The sequence below is a fragment of the Aulonocara sp. 'chitande type north' Nkhata Bay genome, linkage group LG23, assembly GCF_057382095.1.
Source record: "Aulonocara sp. 'chitande type north' Nkhata Bay isolate Kocher_YH1m ecotype deep benthic linkage group LG23, A_spYH_male_GT1.1, whole genome shotgun sequence".
NCBI classification, from domain to species: Eukaryota; Metazoa; Chordata; class Actinopteri; order Cichliformes; family Cichlidae; genus Aulonocara; species Aulonocara sp. 'chitande type north' Nkhata Bay.
In genome coordinates, this window is record NC_141365.1 from 24,644,226 (window position 1) to 24,662,168 (window position 17,943).

The following is a 17,943-nucleotide window of genomic DNA, read 5'->3' on the forward strand; positions in this document are numbered from 1 at the left end:
GGCCCCATACCGCTCTCATTGTCACCACAGCTCTCTTCCTATCCAAGGGCATTAGTGCCGCTCAGCAGCCTGAACCTCCAGGTAAGACCCAAATCGCTTTGCTTCGTCATGTGCGGGGAAATTAGACTTTACGATGGCGCAAAGCAGCGCGGATGCGCAAATTTAAGATGTAGGATTGCGACACCGGCTGCTGGGAAAGTTTGACAAAAAGTCAGAGTCTGCACATCAATGTCGCTGTCCACTAATCCTCTGCTGCTGTGTGTGGTTATGGTGTTAATTATGGTTATGTGCGTGATTCTTAGAGAGAATGGGGGATATCTGCGAGTGTGGCGGATTGAAATGCGTGCCTTTTAAAGTCGCTTTTCAGTGGAGACTTGTATTTAAAATGCTGTTAGGCAGATGTGTTAACCTGGGTATTAATTTGCGGCATTTGTCACCGTCTCGCTGCGTCCCTGCGAGGCTCTCTGCGCTGCTGCATCCTGCGCCTTTTGTTCTGGTCCACGCCTGCATGGTGCTGAAACCAGCGCCGCTCGCAGCCATCCACTGCAGGAAAGGATCCCCCTATTTCTGCAGTGGATATTTAAAAGGAAAACTGTAAATATAAGTGCAATATAATTGTGGATTATTATAGTTATCCCCATCTCTCCCCCCCCCCCCCCCCCCCCCCCCCTTTTCGGGCTATTACCGATTTGTCAATGCGTTATGATGGGAGTAGCCCAGCGTCTACTTGGCATTATAGGCACCACCACCACCTCTCACCAGCAAAATGTAGTTTGAAGGAAGCCTTTTATGTGACTCAAATTAATAACAATGTCCTTGTTATGACAGCTGAAAGCCAAAACCATATTCTGGGATCTTCCCTGACGGACTCTAATATCGTTTTACAGCCTTAAATATATGTGCTCAGTCACAGATAGTGATCTGAAAATCTGCAAGCTAAAAGGGTCTGTTTCAGTTCTGCATCCTTTCAGCATCTCCCGAGCCTCAGTGCAGTGAGGAGAAGCAGGAACTCTGTAGAATTTTAAGTGTGAAAACAGTCTTTTATGGAAAGGAATTCAAGAGTTTGTGTGTTTGGACATTCCAGTTCCTGCCTCAGAAGATCCTGGCTGTAGACGAGATGTAGAGGGAAATCAGTGCCTTGGCATGTTGGGGATGTCCAAGCTTGGTAACCTGAGATCCCCCCAAAGTTCAGCTTAATGCATTGTGGTTGCTTGTTCAGTCAGATTCGATTTGATCACGAAAAGTGGAATTTGTTTTACCAGCAGTAATGAGCCAGAGGAACGTAGTAGAAATGGACTGATTGTTTTCACGAGAGTTTTTCCTAAAGCCCCGTGTAATTCAGGTTCACATTAATGGCAGATTCAGATAAACATGCAAAACATATTTGCCTGTTTGACACAGAATAGGTGTTTCTTGGCTCAGGCCGAATGAAGGTTGACAAAGTGCATTAGCACAGCAGGTGAGATGTGAATCAAGTTTCGCCTGCTTCTCCTGTAAGGACAAGCCTCTGTCAGACCAGATTGGGCTGAGTCTAATCACTGACAGAAATGACCTTAATCAGGGCACGACAGGTTGGGGTTTTGTGTGTGTGCTCACTCTTAACGTCTTTAAATTTCAGTTGTAGTGTGTGTGTGTGTGTGTGTGTGTGTGTGTGTGTGTGTGTGTGTGTGTGTGTGTGTGTGTAAGCCATATCTAGCCATTTCTTGCTCATATAACCACCAGGAAACCTGAGCCGCCTCCCTGCACCACTTTGGGTGACCTTAAGTAAATCTCCCATCGTTGATTCTGGTTAGGTCCTGGAACCACAGACCTGTCATCCACTCCACTGGAATTTAGACACATCATCTTCGTTGGCCCTTCCTGATGACAAGCGATTGCATTAGAGTTGTGTCTGGAATCACGATCAGTCTCTGATATTGCTCATTATTCAAGAATTTATGTGCATTCTAGCTTGTTGGTGAAGTAGATTACTGCAGTACACCTCAGTGCCTCAGACACAGGTGTTTAAGGTCTCAGGACATATCTGTTGCTCCCGTCTGAGGCTCCTTTTGTTCCACAGGTGTCTAATGGGAGATGGCTGAGCTGTGCTTTAGTACGTGATTAAGTCTCAACTGTGAGAGGGACCTAATCTAATTCGCCTACGTCAGAAGAACCAAACGGCCCACTGACCTGCATATCAAGTGCACACACACTTGATATGCAGCTTCTTGACATACTCAAGTGATAGAAAAGATCATAGAAATGAGACAAAAATATTTAATTTATTCCCCATATCTGGGAATTTATTTTTTACAGCAAGTGGAAAAATGGTAATAATAATAATAGTATTGTATACTTTAATATAATGTAAATGATTATAGTAAAGTGTAAGTTCAGCCACATTTCCATGAAGTTTATAGTATTATTAAATCAAATCAAATTCAAATTCAAATTTTATTTGTCACGTACACAGTCATACACAGTACGATATGTAGTGAAATGCTTGGACAACTGCTCGTGACCTAAAGAAAACAAAAAAGGAAAAGGCTATGAATAAGATAGGAAATAAATATGAAAAATTAAAAAGGTTAAATTTAACTAGGAAGGAATAAAATATAAATTAAGGTTAAAAATGAAATAACTGTACAACACAAATTAGAATGAAGGGTAAATTTAACTGGGAAAGAATAAGATAACATATATAAATTAAAGTTGAAAATAAAATAACTGTACAACAAAATACACAATATAGAACTATATAAGAATGTATGAAGAAATATAAATAAATATATAGTCAAGTCAAGTTTATTTATAGAGCACATTTAAAAACAACCAAGGCTGACCAAAGTGCTGTACAGTAAATACAGATAAAAATACAATAGAACACAATTTCGTAAAACACCTCGCTGATCAAATAAAAAATAAATAAACAAATAAATTAAACCTTTCTAAAAGCCAATGAAAAGAGGTGAGTTTTAAGAGCAGTTTTAAAAGTTTCTAGGCTTTTGGAGAATCTGACGTGAGGAGGTAAACTGTTCCACAGTCTGGGTGCAGCCACAGCAAACGCCCTCTCTCCCTTTGTCTTTAATTTATACCTGGGAACATCTAAAAGCATCAGATCGGCTGACCTCAAAGATCTCCTGGGGCGATAAGTACTAAGGAGTTCTGACAGGTAAGAAGGTGCAGTGCCATTTAAAACACAATACACAATACCAGCAGCTGTACAAGTATTAACTGGAAATGAAGAATATAATGTCCAGTGATGTGCAATCCACATTATGTCTTCTGCAGTGCAAATATGCTTAAAGTGATTTAAGTGATGAAGTGAAAACAATGTCCAGAAAGTCCAGTGTGTGTAAGAACTGTATGTGTGGGTCAGTACTGTGTGGTGGTGTGATTGAGAGACCGTATCGCCTGCGGGAAGAAGCTCCTCCTCAGTCTCTCTGTGTTGGTCTTCAGGGAGCGGAATCGCTTTCCCGACCTCAACAGAGAGAACAGTCTGTTGTTGGGATGGCTGAGGTCCTTCATGATCTTCCTGGCCTTGGTCCAGCACCGCCTGCTGTAGATTGAGTGCAGGTCAGGGAGCTCGGAGCGGATGGTGCGCTCAGCTGACCGCACAACCCTCTGTAGAGCTCGTCTGTCCTGCATGGTGCTGTTCCCGAACCAGGTTAAGATGTTTCCCGTCAGGATGCTCTCTATGGTGCACGAGTAAAAGTTCCTGAGCACCTTGGAGGGCAGTTGGAAGCCTCTCAAGCGTCTGAGGTGGTAGAGACGCTGACGGGCCTTTTTCACCATGGTGTTGATGTGACAGGACCATGACAGGTCCTGCGTGATGTGAACTCCGAGGTATTTGAAGCTGTCCACTCTCTCCACTGGGCACTCGTTGATGACGGGGGTCTGGTAGTTCCTCTCCTGCTTAGTGCTGAAGTCCACTATCAGCTCCTTTGTCTTACTGACGTTTAGAAGGAGGTTGTTCCTCTGGCACCAGTTCTCCAGATTCCTAATCTCCTTCAGGTAGGCCGTCTCGTTGTTATCAGAGATCAGGCCCACCACGACGGTGTCGTCAGCAAACTTGATGATGGTGGTGGAGCTGGTAGTGGCCACACAGTCATATGTGTACAAAGAGTACAGCAGGGGGCTCAGAACACACCCCTGGGGGGCTCCAGTGCTGAGAGTGGTGGAGGCTGAGACATGTCCGCCCATCCTTACTGCCTGTGGTCTGCCAGTTAGGAAGTTGGAGATCCACTGACACATAGATGAGCTGAGTCCCAGATGCTCCAGCTTGGTGGTGAGTGTGGAGGGAATTATGGTATTAAATGCAGAGCTGTAGTCTATGAAGAGCATTTTAACATAATTCCCCCTTCTAGTGTCCAAGTGAGTGAGTGATGTGTGGAGGAGATGAGAGATGGCATCGTCTGTGGAGCGATTTGGACGGTAAGCGAACTGTAGTGGGTCCAGTGTGTCTGGTAGTGAAGAAATGATGAAGTCTCTGACCAGGCGTTCAAAGCACTTCATCACTACTGAGGTGAGGGCTACAGGGCGATAGTCATTGAGAGAAGCAGGGTGGGGTTTCTTCGGGACAGGAACAATGATGGACTCTTTGAAGCATGTGGGGATCACCGACTGAGATAAAGAGATGTTGAATATCTCAGTGAACACAGGAGCTAGCTGGTATGCGCAGTCTCTTAGGATACGACCTGGGATGCCGTCTGGTCCTGCTGCTTTCCTGGTGTTCACTCTTTTGAAGGCTCTCCTTACTTCATGCTCGGAGATGAAGAGAACGTTTCCGGTATTACTATTCATCATCACTGTGAACTCCATCTTTTTTCACTATACAAAGTCTTCCTGTCCAACGATACTTTGAATAGGCTGGGAGTCAATTGACTTTGCAACTTGTAGCCTTAAACTCCACATGATGATAGCTTCAGCTCTGCAGCCCTGTTGCTTCTTCTCTAGCATTAGCATCACGCATGTACTCAGTGCTGTCAACTGGCACAGCTGGCAAATATAAATTGTTTAAAAATCCAAAAGCAAGAAAAAAAGATTTGTAAAGTAGTAAAGTAATTAGTAATTAAGAATAATTGAGTAAGTGATTAAGGAAATGCTGAAAAAAGCAAGAAAAACACACGAAAGCTTCAACAGGCTGCCACTCAGCAGTGTGCCATGTTAATTAGGACCTACAAGTCTTTTGTTAGGCATGGATGAAGAGCATTGTGAACGTCATTCTTTTTTCAGTAATGAATGAACTTATCATTGACGTAGGCACTTGTCCACCAAGGCCGTTTCTAGTATCCCGCTCTTTAAAAGAAGATACAGCTGTCAGAGACACTTTGTATGCACAGGAAGCATGCTGTAACAACAGAGGACAGATGGATGTAGCGGGTACCTAGGCTGTGGGATAGGAGCAGAGGTGATCAGTCCTAGAAAAAGGCCTACAGCTTTTTGGATTCAACAATAATGCAGAATCTGCTGTCTAGTTGTAGTAGGAAGAGCTGGTAAAGTCTAAACTAGTGTGTGTTAATTGAGCTTAACCACACAGATTCTTCATCTTGTGACCTCCTTGTTACAAGATAGTCTCTCTAATCACTCATCCACCCTGTTCGCCCTTCTACCCGGAGCTCCAACCATGGCTGGCTCACCGCTAGTTTCCCAAACGAGCCCTGACAGCCAGTGTCATATTTCATTCCTCACGGACGTTGCCCCTCAACAGAGAGGACACTCATGCAGGGCATTCTTACAGTCAGGGGCTGCTCCCCCAGATATTGGCATCTCTAATATTTGCTGCCGCTCTACCCTCTGATCTTGTGTTAGCTAATCTGTGAGGAGGACATAAGGACTGGGTAAAGAAAACAGAAAAAAACATTCTTCAGAATTTTTGAAAGACGAAGTATACAACCTGCCTACCAGGCCTGATCCTTGGTCATCCACTGTAAAAATGTCTTTTTTTGAGCAGTTTCTGTAGACAACAACACATTCCAGGCAAAAACTTGTTGCATGTTCCCAAAAAGCCGTCAAGGGACGTTTATGTGTTTCTGTGTTAACAGGGTTATGACATTTAACCTGCTGTTTGTGGTTTTACACCCTTAATTGGCAAACAAAATTGCACACAACTGGCCTGCTGACATATTCTGGATGATGTTAGGTCAGCTATATGTAACCAGCTGAGTCCTGCCACTGTATTTTAGTAAAGTGCTAATATTTGGCTGGATTTTTATGGGTTTTGCAGTTTAAAAACAATATAATGTACTACTGTAATGAATTACATTTTTTATTGAAGCACAACAAAGAGCAAATGAGGAAAGTGATGCAAAACATTAATGAAGCTACATTGTACAACCCTTTAGATTAAACCTGGAGAATTCTACACGCAAATATTAGCCTTCAGATTGTAGTGGACTACAGTATTGCTGGAGAGATCGAAAAGCTGCTCGAGTCTTTGCTGGTTTCTTACATGTTTGAAGGTCTTGAAAAAGCATTGGCGGGATTTTGCCTTTCAATGTGAGGTTATTTTATGTCACTTCAAAACCAGAACTTATTTTAGGACTTAATGGTAGTCTGAACGATGCAGCTGGAGCAGCAGTGCTTACATGTGAGGCTGGTCTGATTTTTCGGACTGGGAACAAACCACTAATGAGCCTTAGCTTTTTACCGAATAGGCTGGGGACCTCTTGTTAGCCTAGCGTAGTAGCTAAGCTACTTAGTGCTGAGCCTTTATGATTTCCAGATGTGCAAGCTAAACAGCTCAATTGTTTTCTCCTCATCCTTTTGCAAACAGCCAACTGACTGCAGTTGGAGGCTAATACACTGAGTGAAGTGTGCTAGAGGACTGAATGAAGCTCATTGTTAGAGTATTGTTAGAACATACCAACTCTATTGGGTTTCTCGAGGTTTTTTGAACATGTTTTCTCTTTTGTGTTTTTTTTTCTTCTTTTTTAGTTCATCCATTAAGGGAAAAGATTGGATGGTAATGTAGTGGAAATAAAGTCCCCAAGGATTCGGGGTAAATTGCTTCTCTGGGTTTGAAGCTTCTTAAGTAAACCAGAACATCTCTTCACTGTGTTAGCGTGCACACGCTTGAGTGCGTCTGCTTGTCAGGGTCGTATTTTGGATGAATGGAAACCCCCTAGTTCATAGAAGCATCACACAGAGGAGCTCTGTGAAGCCAGTGTGAAACATAAAAACAGATGGAAGACATGATTACGGCGATAGCACATTTCGTTCCTTGTGAGTCTTGTTTTTAACTAGTCTGCTGGAACAAGGGGCAGCTGACTGCGTGTAGTGGACGTCCTGGCCAGCATCCAGGAAGGGGTTTTACTGTGACCGCTGCCGAATGTGTCTGAAGAGAGGCTTAAAAGCATATCTAACATCCTCTCTCTCACACATGCCACAGAGAGACGATGGAAAAATATGCAGGATGAAATCATCAGACTCTGCAAACCCACTTTGGCTTCACATAACTCAGTTTTACCCTAGAAGCAGGTATTTGAATTAATTAATTAATCAGCAATTTTAATAATTTGTTAATTGCTTTCACGCCAAATCAAAAGGACCCTCTGGTTCTTGTTCTTGAATATGAAGATTTGTTACTTTACTACATAATTTATGCCATTGGCAAGACAAAACAACTGGTTTTGTCTTTTTTATGTCTCATTTTAACGTCTTCTTTCACTGTTTTGACATTTTGGAGTACATAATTTAATGAATAATGCCTTACATGTCCGCCTCAGGATGCCTGGTAGCTACTTTGTAATTCTAATCACATTTTCCTTCTCTGTGTGTCAATTAATGCATTACAATAATACCTGAAAAGCTGATAATGCCAAAGAAATTGCACCATTATGGTCATTGGCTTTGTTAGATTTCCTATGTTTTCACATCTTTCATACATTTAAATGTCTGTGAAATGACAGCTCAACTCTAATGATTCAGAATAATAAGACACTCAAGTCAACCAAATATAATTTGACAAAACGTTTACTGGAACTGACGTTTTGTTTGTCGCTTGCAGCTGTTTGTAGGTGTCTCTAATCTTAGTTTATTGCATTCTTGGAATATCAGGTAGCAGCAGAAACCAAGAGTTTTGTTATTTTACACATTTAGCACAACATCATCAATGAATCATAACTGTTATTGTTATAATTCCCAACACAGAGACAGAATTCATAACAGGAACATTGTGCACATTTTTTAACGTTTCAGAAAAGTGAGGGGTCTTGAGTCGCAGTTTAGAGTTGCAGCTGTAATCGCAGCTGTAGCATTTTTAGTTAGTAAACATGTGATTGGTTTCCTCAGGTCAGAAATATTTTGGGGGGGTCTTTCACTATAGCTTATTTGGTTGAGCAGGTGAACCATATGCTGTAAGACCATTTCAGAAGTCCAGGTTTGGATCTGCCCAAGGCTTTTTGTTCTGTCTCTCCCTAACCTGCTCTCTCTCCAAGCTTTCTTAACCACTCCTTAGTGTCCTATCATAATAAAGGCTAAAAAGTGTTATGTACAGCAGCGGTCCCCAACCCCCGGGCCTCGGACCGAGGCTCAGGTGTGAAATGTATGGTTTTCAGGGTTTTTATCAGTTTTCAGTGTTATTTTGTTATCGTTTTTATCGTTAACTCGGTTTTCCTGGGTCTTTTCACGTGTGTTATGAATAAATCTTCTTTGTTTTCGGTACCGGTACTAGTTTTATTTTGTTGTATTTATCCGCGATACCTTACAGGCCGGTCCGTGAAAATATTGTCGGGCATAAACCAGTCCGTGGCGCAATAACGGTTGGGGACCGCTGATGTACAGTTCATTATTGTCCTGGAAGTCTTGTACTACCTTAAGTCTTTCCCCCATAATGGCATTTGACAATCTCTCCTGTACCCTTAATGGCAAGTTTTGAGACCTCAGTAAAAATTAAAAGACGGGGTTTGACAACCATTAGATTCGTTTCCAAGGTAACTCCATAGGGAGAGACCGGCCTCAATAACTTCCTAGTCATTTTGTCCTATAAGCAGCCCTGAAATATGACAGATATTGGTCAGATCAGAAAAGTTGTTCAAGGTTACATGACTCCTGGAAGGCTTTAAAGGGGTATAGAGTTAATGCAGCCTTAGTTGTGTTTATTTGTTCTCCCCACCAAAGACAGGAATAACCTATTAGGAGGTCATGTAGGGGATCACTTAGGAAATGTCTCCAATAGCAGTCATTTACATATATTGTTTTTCCAATTGTAGACAAAGTCAAAATCAGTAACAGATAATGAAAGCATTAGAGCCACAATGACTAAATAAAGTAAAAATTTTCTGATGTTTGTAGGCAAGAAATTGACTATATATGACATGACAGATCAATTAATAGTGAAGCTGTAGGCTCTAGTGCAACACTTAGGCTACGTTCACACCCCAGGCGAAAGCGCATCAAATCTGACTTTTTTGACCCTATGCGACCCATATCCGATCATGGTATGACAGTGTGAACGGCACAAATCCGATATTTTCAAATCCGATCTGGGTCACTTTCGTATGTGGTACTGAATCCGATACATATCCGATGTTTTAGAAAGCGACTGCTGTTTGAACGGTCATGTCGCATTAAATCTGTCTTTTACGTCACTGACACAAGACAGAAGCCAATTATCAGCTCCGGAGAAGCGCCCGATACGACATCGCGAACGCTTCCTGGCCATCGGTGAAACTGCTGGGAAGACAACGTTGGAGAAACGTTAACATTTTATTTGTACTGCATAATCTGCAGATTCTGACAGAAATCTGTAACTATCCTTTGAAGCACCGCTCCTCTCTAAAACAGCAATAAGGATCATTATTAGGTTATCTACATTATTATGTAAATAACAAAATAACTTAAAGAAAAAATTGGGAAACGTAAAGTTTGAAGTCTTTATATTAAGGGCCATCAGTCAAACAATATTGTTTGCTCTGGGTCTAAACAGAGCGCGTTGTGTGTGAAGTCTTCTTTTGCGCATGCGGGCCGCTTTGAGCGTTCACACTAGAGCGTGTTTGCTGTCGCATTTTAGTTGTAGTGTGAACAAGCAGACGAAAAAATCGGATTTGATCAAAAAATCGGAATTGAGCATTAAGACCTGCAGTGTGAACGTAGCCTTATTCACATGTATCCTCCAACCTGGACTCTCTCTATTGATTTGAATTGTTGACAGGGGCCTATTGCTCCACTGGGACCATCAAGGCCCTTCCCACTCACCAGGGCAACCCCTGCCATGGAAACCAGCCCCTCAAAGGAATGACCCTCTTTGAGTGTGTAGCCCCTCTGTGCGTCTCTGCCTCGACTTGTAAAAAAAAAAGATACAGACAGAAGCCTAGAAAAAAGCCTTTCTGTCCTTTTTATCACAGCATAATGTTCCCTTTCCTCGCTGTTCCTTTCTTTTCCTCCACACACCTTCAACTGGATCTGGGAATCCGCTGATTGGTCTACAAGCAGTACCATCAATAAAATTAAGAATATCTGCTTGTTTGTTTGTTTTTTTGTATTGTAATTCCTCATAATTCCAGCTAATCTTGAACTTTGAATGGCCCAGCTGCATTGAGTTGTCCCCAAGGTGCCGTCTACTGAAGGTGGGATGGGGAGACTTCACTACTTCGGGTCACCTCATTAAATCAAACAACATAAATCTCTACAGAAAAAGGAGACTTAAGCTTTATTTAGGAGCGTCAACAGATGTTTGCGAATGCCCCCCCCTCGCGGGAAGGAGACTGTTGTTTTCCACCACAATGAGCTGGGTGACATTTTTTTTTCTTAAGGAGAGATTTGTATTCCTGGGTGCCATTGACTCAGTGTGCCTGCTGACAGTATCTGGTGATAAACGGGCAATAAACTGGAGAATCGGAGCCGCATGCTTTCACATGGCACGTCTGCAGTGCTTGAAACTTGTAGCTAAGAACATAGAAAAAGAAGAAGGCAGAAGGTTTTGGGGAAATTCAGCATTTGTACATGATGCAACTGGCTGCAAAGGTTTTCCATATTTCCAATCCTTTTATTTATTATTTGAGTCATACTTATATAGTTTGCCTTCTACATCATATATAGCCCCTGTTTTCTTGTAAAACTTACATTCACTGTGTTTTTTTAAGGTTTTATAGCAAATCCATTCAGGTTCTGGGTCTATTGGGAGCAGCAAACCTGTCTTCTGTGTTTTACCTCTGCATCTAAACTGCCTGCCATTTTTTCAGGCAGAGGCCTGAGAGGTAGTATTTTACTATGTTACTGAAGCTTAGGGGGGAAATCCCGCTGTGCATGGAGTCGGTATAGATTGCACAATGTTTTTAGACATATCTGCTTTTCTTCTACCATTTCTTTTTGTTTCTGTTGTGCCAAAATGACTTTCAGTAGGCTTACCTTGCCGTGAAGCTTAAACGCTTTATTACAAATAGAGCTCATTGATGATACCAGCATGTTTTCCCTCAGACCAAGTCCAAACAGCACAGGCGTGAACTTCAAAAGCAGCTTTACGTGGGATGTGTCCTGATGTTATCTCTTTTTTTACCATGTCTACGGCAGCTTTGAGCTCGATCGCCATCTCTGGCTTTGTTTTTGTATTGCGCATCCTTCTGATTCTGCACCCAGAAATTGTTATAGGAAGCCCGCAGTAAAAATATTCTGAGGAAGACAACGTAATTAGCTGCTTCTCTGTGTAAATCCACCAGCTTTCCATCGGTTCCTTTGTCTGCGCACCACGGGTCTCCAATTATTGATTTTGTCCTTCCAGAGCTCGTCTTTTTCTCAGCTCACCTATCCCCTGCGGGGATGCAGGAGGAGGAGGAGTAGCGGTGTGGGGGGGGGACCCCTGTGGATCTTCATGCCCACATTCAGATGCTAATCCTCCGCCATCTGCTTTCTACCATGATGATGCCTTACTGTCCAAGAGAAAAACCACAAGCTTGATGTGTCCTCAGGGGCTGCCAGGCTGATTGCCTCCCTTTCACCCTAATCTAGGCGCAGCATTATAAACCCCCCACCCCCCACCCCGTTTCTCCCCACATGGGGATCATCTATAGAGATCCCTGTGTGCAGATTCTGTGCAGGGCCATTGGACCCTAGGATAAAAGACCTCATTTTCTGCGTTACCCCTGGTAAGTTCAATCAAAGAGCCTTCCAGCCTGATGAGTTAATCACCACCGGTGCGCCGTCGCGGCCCGCTTAGAGCTGCTGGTCTTTTAGCCGATCAAATGAAGCAGATGTGATTTACACGTAAGTTTAGAGCGCCTCAAGTTTAGCTCCCACTTGTTTGAGTGGGAACAGTTCTCCGGCTTGGTGCTGTGTGTGGGACTGTGCTTGGATTTTGCATCTCCAGGATGACATAATAGAGTGTATTTTGGCACTCGCGGCTAGAAGTTCCTCCTTGTGATTGTAGCCTGTGTTTAGAAGGCAATTCTGTGTTCAACATTATATGGCCATCTATTTTTGCATGAACCAACTCCCCATCCGGAACTAAGCCAAAACGCATTTGCTCAGAAGGCAGATAGTGAAACGACTTAGCCATGTTGTCCCACTGTAATGCACACTAACAATGGGTGGTGCAGTTCAATAAAAGCCGTTGAACCCCAGATAAAAATAAAAAATGTAAATAAGCGATGATTGAAAGCATTGCTGCCCTGATAACTGCTGTGATAAACGCCTCTGAAAGTACACACAGAGTACCCTGCCCCTCTCATGCCTCCCCCAGCCTGAGATCAGATGAAAACTGAACTAGCCAATACAAACAGGAAAGTAAACCCTTCAGATCGTTGACGCACAACGTCCTGGTTCCACCAGCCTTTATCTGTCGTATTCCCACCACAAATTCAGCACAGCTCTGTGCTTTTCAAACTGGGGGAGACGCGGAGTGCATTTTTACTTTATTTTAGCTCGTATGTTCTCAGGCCCAGCTATTTCCTGTGCTGGGTGGCATCCCATCAAAAGACATGTGAACCAGTTGTGCTGGGAACCACAAAGCTGGAGATACAAGACGCTTTAATCTGCATCCACATCTGTGTAATGAAAACACAACACCCGGTCTGGCTAATGCTGCCCTGCATCATTCTGTCTGCACGTGGCAGTGCTGATTGTGTGTGTGTGAATTCCAGCCACTGTGGGTGTGGGTATGCATATGTGTGTGTCTAGCTGTGCAAAGCCAAAGTGACACTCAGTCAGCTGCATTGGAGACGATGTCACTCTGCTGCAGAGCCGGCGATTGCGGCGCTCTGAATGCTGATGATGCACTGACACGAGTGCTCGGTGTCTCTTTCTGACAGATGGACTCACCTGCAGAAGATTGTATCATCACTTTTGTTGCAAATAAATAATAAATTAACTCAGCTGTTGCACAGCATTGTGTGCGACTCAGGAGTTCAAGCTTAGCGTGTGATTTCTGTCATGGTGTTACTGTTTCTTGTTGTTCTTATTCTTTATTTGGTACATACACTTAAATTGAAACTCATTTAGATCATTTTTAAACAAAAAATAGGAAATCACCATTTTGAATGAAAATATTTGATGATGAAATATTTTAAATATAACTATAGACTATTGGCTTAATAATTCTAGTCTTCAGTTGGGAGACCTATATGCATGTACAGATATCACCTATATGCATATTTAGGGGGGGTTCACACCTGTGACATTTAGTCAGTTTAAATTGTGTGCAGTTCAAGTCCAACCCAACACCTGGTGTAAGTTGCAAGTTTGAGCTAACGTATCCTTTGCATTCTGGGATCCAACAAGGCACCATAGATGTTCAAGGGTAAGCATGGGTTAGCAACTATCTGAGAAATCTAAATTCTCCATGTTCTCAAAATATTTATATAAAAGTATTTAATTGTGCTCCTTCCTCAAACATCTGGTCAGTAAACAGACAGAACATACTGTTTCGATTGGAGTTCGCTTGGATTTTACTGTGTGAAAAGAAACAAAACAGCAGGAAAGTCTACAAGTTTGCAAACTTGTCAACTGACTTCAACCGAAGTAAACGAACAATAGGTGTGGTAAATAAATTGTATTGTTACTGTAGTTTGTGTTCAGTTGTGTTTAAAACAGAAGCATCGTTGACAACTGGTAAATCTTTACCTCGCAGTTGTTTTCATGATATTTTCATTTCTTTTTTGTTATCGGATTTCTTGGGAATGACTCAGGCCTTTTCATTATGACCTTGGCTATAAGCGAGAATTCAAAAGTACTGGGTTAATAGTATCAGCTTCCTTCAAAAAGATAAAGCACCATCATTTTAACACCGTCTGTAAGTTCATAGAGTACCAAGCTTTTATTTCCCAACACATCACCTCTCTGTCAATAAGAGCACCACCGCCGTCCTTGGGTCTTCCTTATTCATTTGACTTTGTTCCCCAATGGAGCCGTAGCCATAGTGACTCATCTCAGTGTCATGGAAACAAAGTACTATCTTTGCAGTAATAACGGCAGCCTCCTGAACCCCACACAAACACGGAGCCCACACAGCGTCCCCAGCTGTGCACTAGAATAATGTCTAGATTAAACTGTGGAGCCTTTGCTTGAATCAAATTTAGTACCATAACCTATTGTCTGATCAATGTAAGAGACCGGTCAACTCAATTTTCAGTATTTTTGAAGGGTCATTCAGAACTCTTGATTGAGTCTTGGATTTGACTTCAGATGTAACCCTGACAGATACACCCTCACTGGGCATGAACTAGACCACTTTTCACGTTCTGTTATTCGACACTTTCGCAAATCAGAGTCTACAGAGACCGCAGAAGTAATCAGAGAGACATATCCTGAGCCACGGCCGGCTCCAAGCATGCAAATGTCAAGTAAAGTTAATGGTGAATGACCTCAGCCTTGAGCCCCTTAAGTGCAGGAAGTCATTATTGGCTTCCCACCCTGCTGGTGTATTATACCTGTGCTCTTTTATCTTAATAACTCTATCTTCAGTATTCACTCCATCCTATTTTGTTAATGGAAACTCATAACTGATTCCCATTCAACAACATCCCCACCCCCCAACTCATCTGGCTGCTTCTCCAGCCTCAAGGGGCTGAACATGTTACCACCTCCCCCTGCTTCTCCTCTCACTCTAACCACAATATTGCTTGTATCACTTACACTAATAGTGTGCACTTAGAGGACCTCAAGGTGAAAGGCTTTGCTGCGATGCTTCCCGATGACAGGAAATGCGCACGGGGAGCACAAATTTGACTACTCATGTTTGCTATTAAAATGCAGTTTTAAAGAGAACCCGTTTGAGTTGGTTGTCATCCAGTCCATGTCAACATCGATGCCGTTGATGTTGACAGAGTGGAAGTGCCTGCAGTGTAAGGTTAAGCTCCCTGGCTGCTTTTACTTTACATGCTGCACAGTTTCAGGTGTACTACATCAATCAATCACAATATTAAAACCAGGTGAAGGCTTGCTCGTGTTTTCAGTTTCACCGCAACTGTGACTGTCGCCGAGTCCTGAGCACAGAGTGGAAGTGAAGCATAGGAAAGCTCACTGCTATGAGTTAGACATCAATGTTATGCACTTTGTTGCTGTCGATAAAACGTGCCAACATTGATGAAATGATTCGATAATCCTGCAGGCATACGATTCTGGAACCTCTTTTCGAATCACACCCCAACTAAACCCTTGCATATCTTCTCATTTAATAGCACACGCTTTTCCAGACTTTCTCATATGAATACACTGGCATTGGTGCTTACATTGGTGGGGGACTCTAAGGGCTGATCATCTTTAAACTACAGCAGCGACATTGTGCAAAGTTTGCAAAGTCAGTTGGAGAGACGTGACCTCCCTGCCCGACTCCATGTACTCCCACTGCAAGTGGCATGCGTGACTCTGTTTAAATGACAACAATAAGGACTCGTCTCATGAAAACAAAGACGTGTTATCCTTTTGGGAGTGACAAAAAAAAAGGAAAAAAGAGAAAGAGGAGTGTTGTAAAAAAAAGGAAAGTTTGTGGTGAGTGGAGTAGATAAAAATGATTAAATAAAATGCTCAATAATTAAATGCTGCGCATACCGGCTTAAATATAGGGGAAGAGATATTTGAATAGCTTCCACAAGTTTTCTGTCTGCAGGCTGTGACATGACAGTCGAGTGTGGAGTTAGTAAATTGGGATATGAGGGGACAATTTCTTAGCAGAGCTAGCAGGCTTCAAAGAGCATAGAAGCTAGCAGTTAACACTTTGGACAGTATTACATAAGTGGGCGTGTTGTTGATGTCACATTATTTATGATTTAATGGTGATATATGCTGGTTGCAGAGGTTTTGCTCAGCGTCCTAGCAGACTAGAATTGCCACAGCCCAGAGAGCCAAAGGTTCAGGCTTCAGACTACTAGAAACGCTCAGTTTTGGGCCTTTTTTTTCCTACTCTTAGCTCTTGATATTTTACTCAGTTTCAGACAAATTCTTTCCCAGAATAACTTTATTTTGGAACATGACCAAAATATATATCAGCTTCCAGGTTTCCGCACTGGTTCCAACATGTTTCCAACCAGCTTGTTCAACTCAGGGTGCACTGAGTGGTTGCACCAAAGTCCAATAAATGATTATTTTGAACCGTAAATCATACAAAACCACTCTATTAGAGTACCAGAATAAAAATATGGAGCTGTAAATAAGCATAGTGCTTTTTAAGCAAAAGAAGCACAAAAGAACCATCAGTAATGTGGATGCTAATTTGTAGTAAAATATGAGTTTTAGGGTTTTTTTGATGCAAAAATAAATTCAGAATTACATTCACTTGAAATAGTAACCAGTTTTCATACCATACAGATATACATAAAAACAACCAGCTGCTGGGAACAATGGGAAAGCTGCATCCGCAACACTAAAATGGAACAGAGTGGTTTTCAAAATGGTCTGTTTTATAGTAAATGGGTTAAAACATGCAAAACCACATGTATGGCCCCACGGCAGACGCCAGGATTTACTCTCAATAAAAATAGATGTCGAAACATAACACATTGTTATTCATTTATCATGAGGGTGTTGCTTGCATTTTCCCCCCATACAGTACAGCCAAAAAATCAACATCATCTCAATTCCTGAGTCGCCTACCATGACTCATTCTTGTTGCGGGGGATGGGAGGAGGGAGGCTTGGACGCTTTACTGACAGGGCGGTTTCCCTGCGCACGGCCTGAATGACAGAGTTGCCCCATAAGACGTGACAGCTGTTGACACCAACTCCGAGATGTGTTTCCACGTGTTTGTCATTTATTGGTGTTAACCATGGCTGCGTGTTTGCATGTCAGGCGGCTGACCTGCCAGCCCAGGATATGGGCTGCGTTTTTTCTCTCGCCCAGAACGTATTTTTATGTTTTTCAGCAAGTAGTATTTTGCACGTGTGAGTGTTCATTTGCTATATTTGAATGCACACGGTATATCATTGGACCTTGCGTCCATGCTAAGTGTGTGGATGTTTTTGTGCTGTGACATCCTCCTCCACTGCAGTAAAAGCCCTGTGCAGCTGGCCCCCTCCGCCCTGCCTGATGACTTCCAGAAACTTCCGCTCTTCACTCAGTCTCAGTGACACATGTGTCCTCTCTCCTCCAAGCCTGGACGCCACAGCAGCTCTGCAGGGCTTATCGTCTCTCCCTCATACTTCTCTCTGAAGAAACAAGCCAACATCTGGACTTAAATATAATTCAGTCCACCAAAAGCCTTGCTAATAGTCATTCCTGAATCGATTATTGGTGTACTTAATTTTATGTGTTTGTGCTTAATCTGCCTTATTATTCTTGCTCAGCACTCAACTGCAACTTGTTCAGGAAGTCATTTGGTACGTTGTCCAAACAACTGTGCGACCTCTGCTGCTCATTTGCTCTTGCTTATTTGCATATAAACCATGAAAAAAGAAGAGCTCACTCTTTCTCTGCCAGTAGCTTAGTGCTGTCCTGTGCTGTTGGAGCTTCAGGACTCTAAACCTCAGCGTCTGACCACTGGTGCCCAGATCTGAGCGCTCCCTGCGTAGGTGCTAATTTAGAACAGATGGCATGTGG

At 42.7% G+C, this 17,943-nt stretch overlaps 1 protein-coding gene across 3 annotated transcripts in view; it reads left to right on the forward strand.

Annotated features, from left to right (window-relative positions):
- Positions 1–17,943, forward strand: part of LOC147301870 (uncharacterized) — a 79,686-nt gene continuing 61,743 nt past the window's right edge. The window contains exon 1 of one of the 3 annotated variants that reach the window (XM_086284019.1): positions 1–81. The gene's annotated coding sequence lies outside the window, so the exon portion shown is untranslated. The remainder of the gene's footprint in view (positions 82–17,943) is intronic. The other 2 variants (XM_086284017.1, XM_086284018.1) reach the window with 2 other exon arrangements.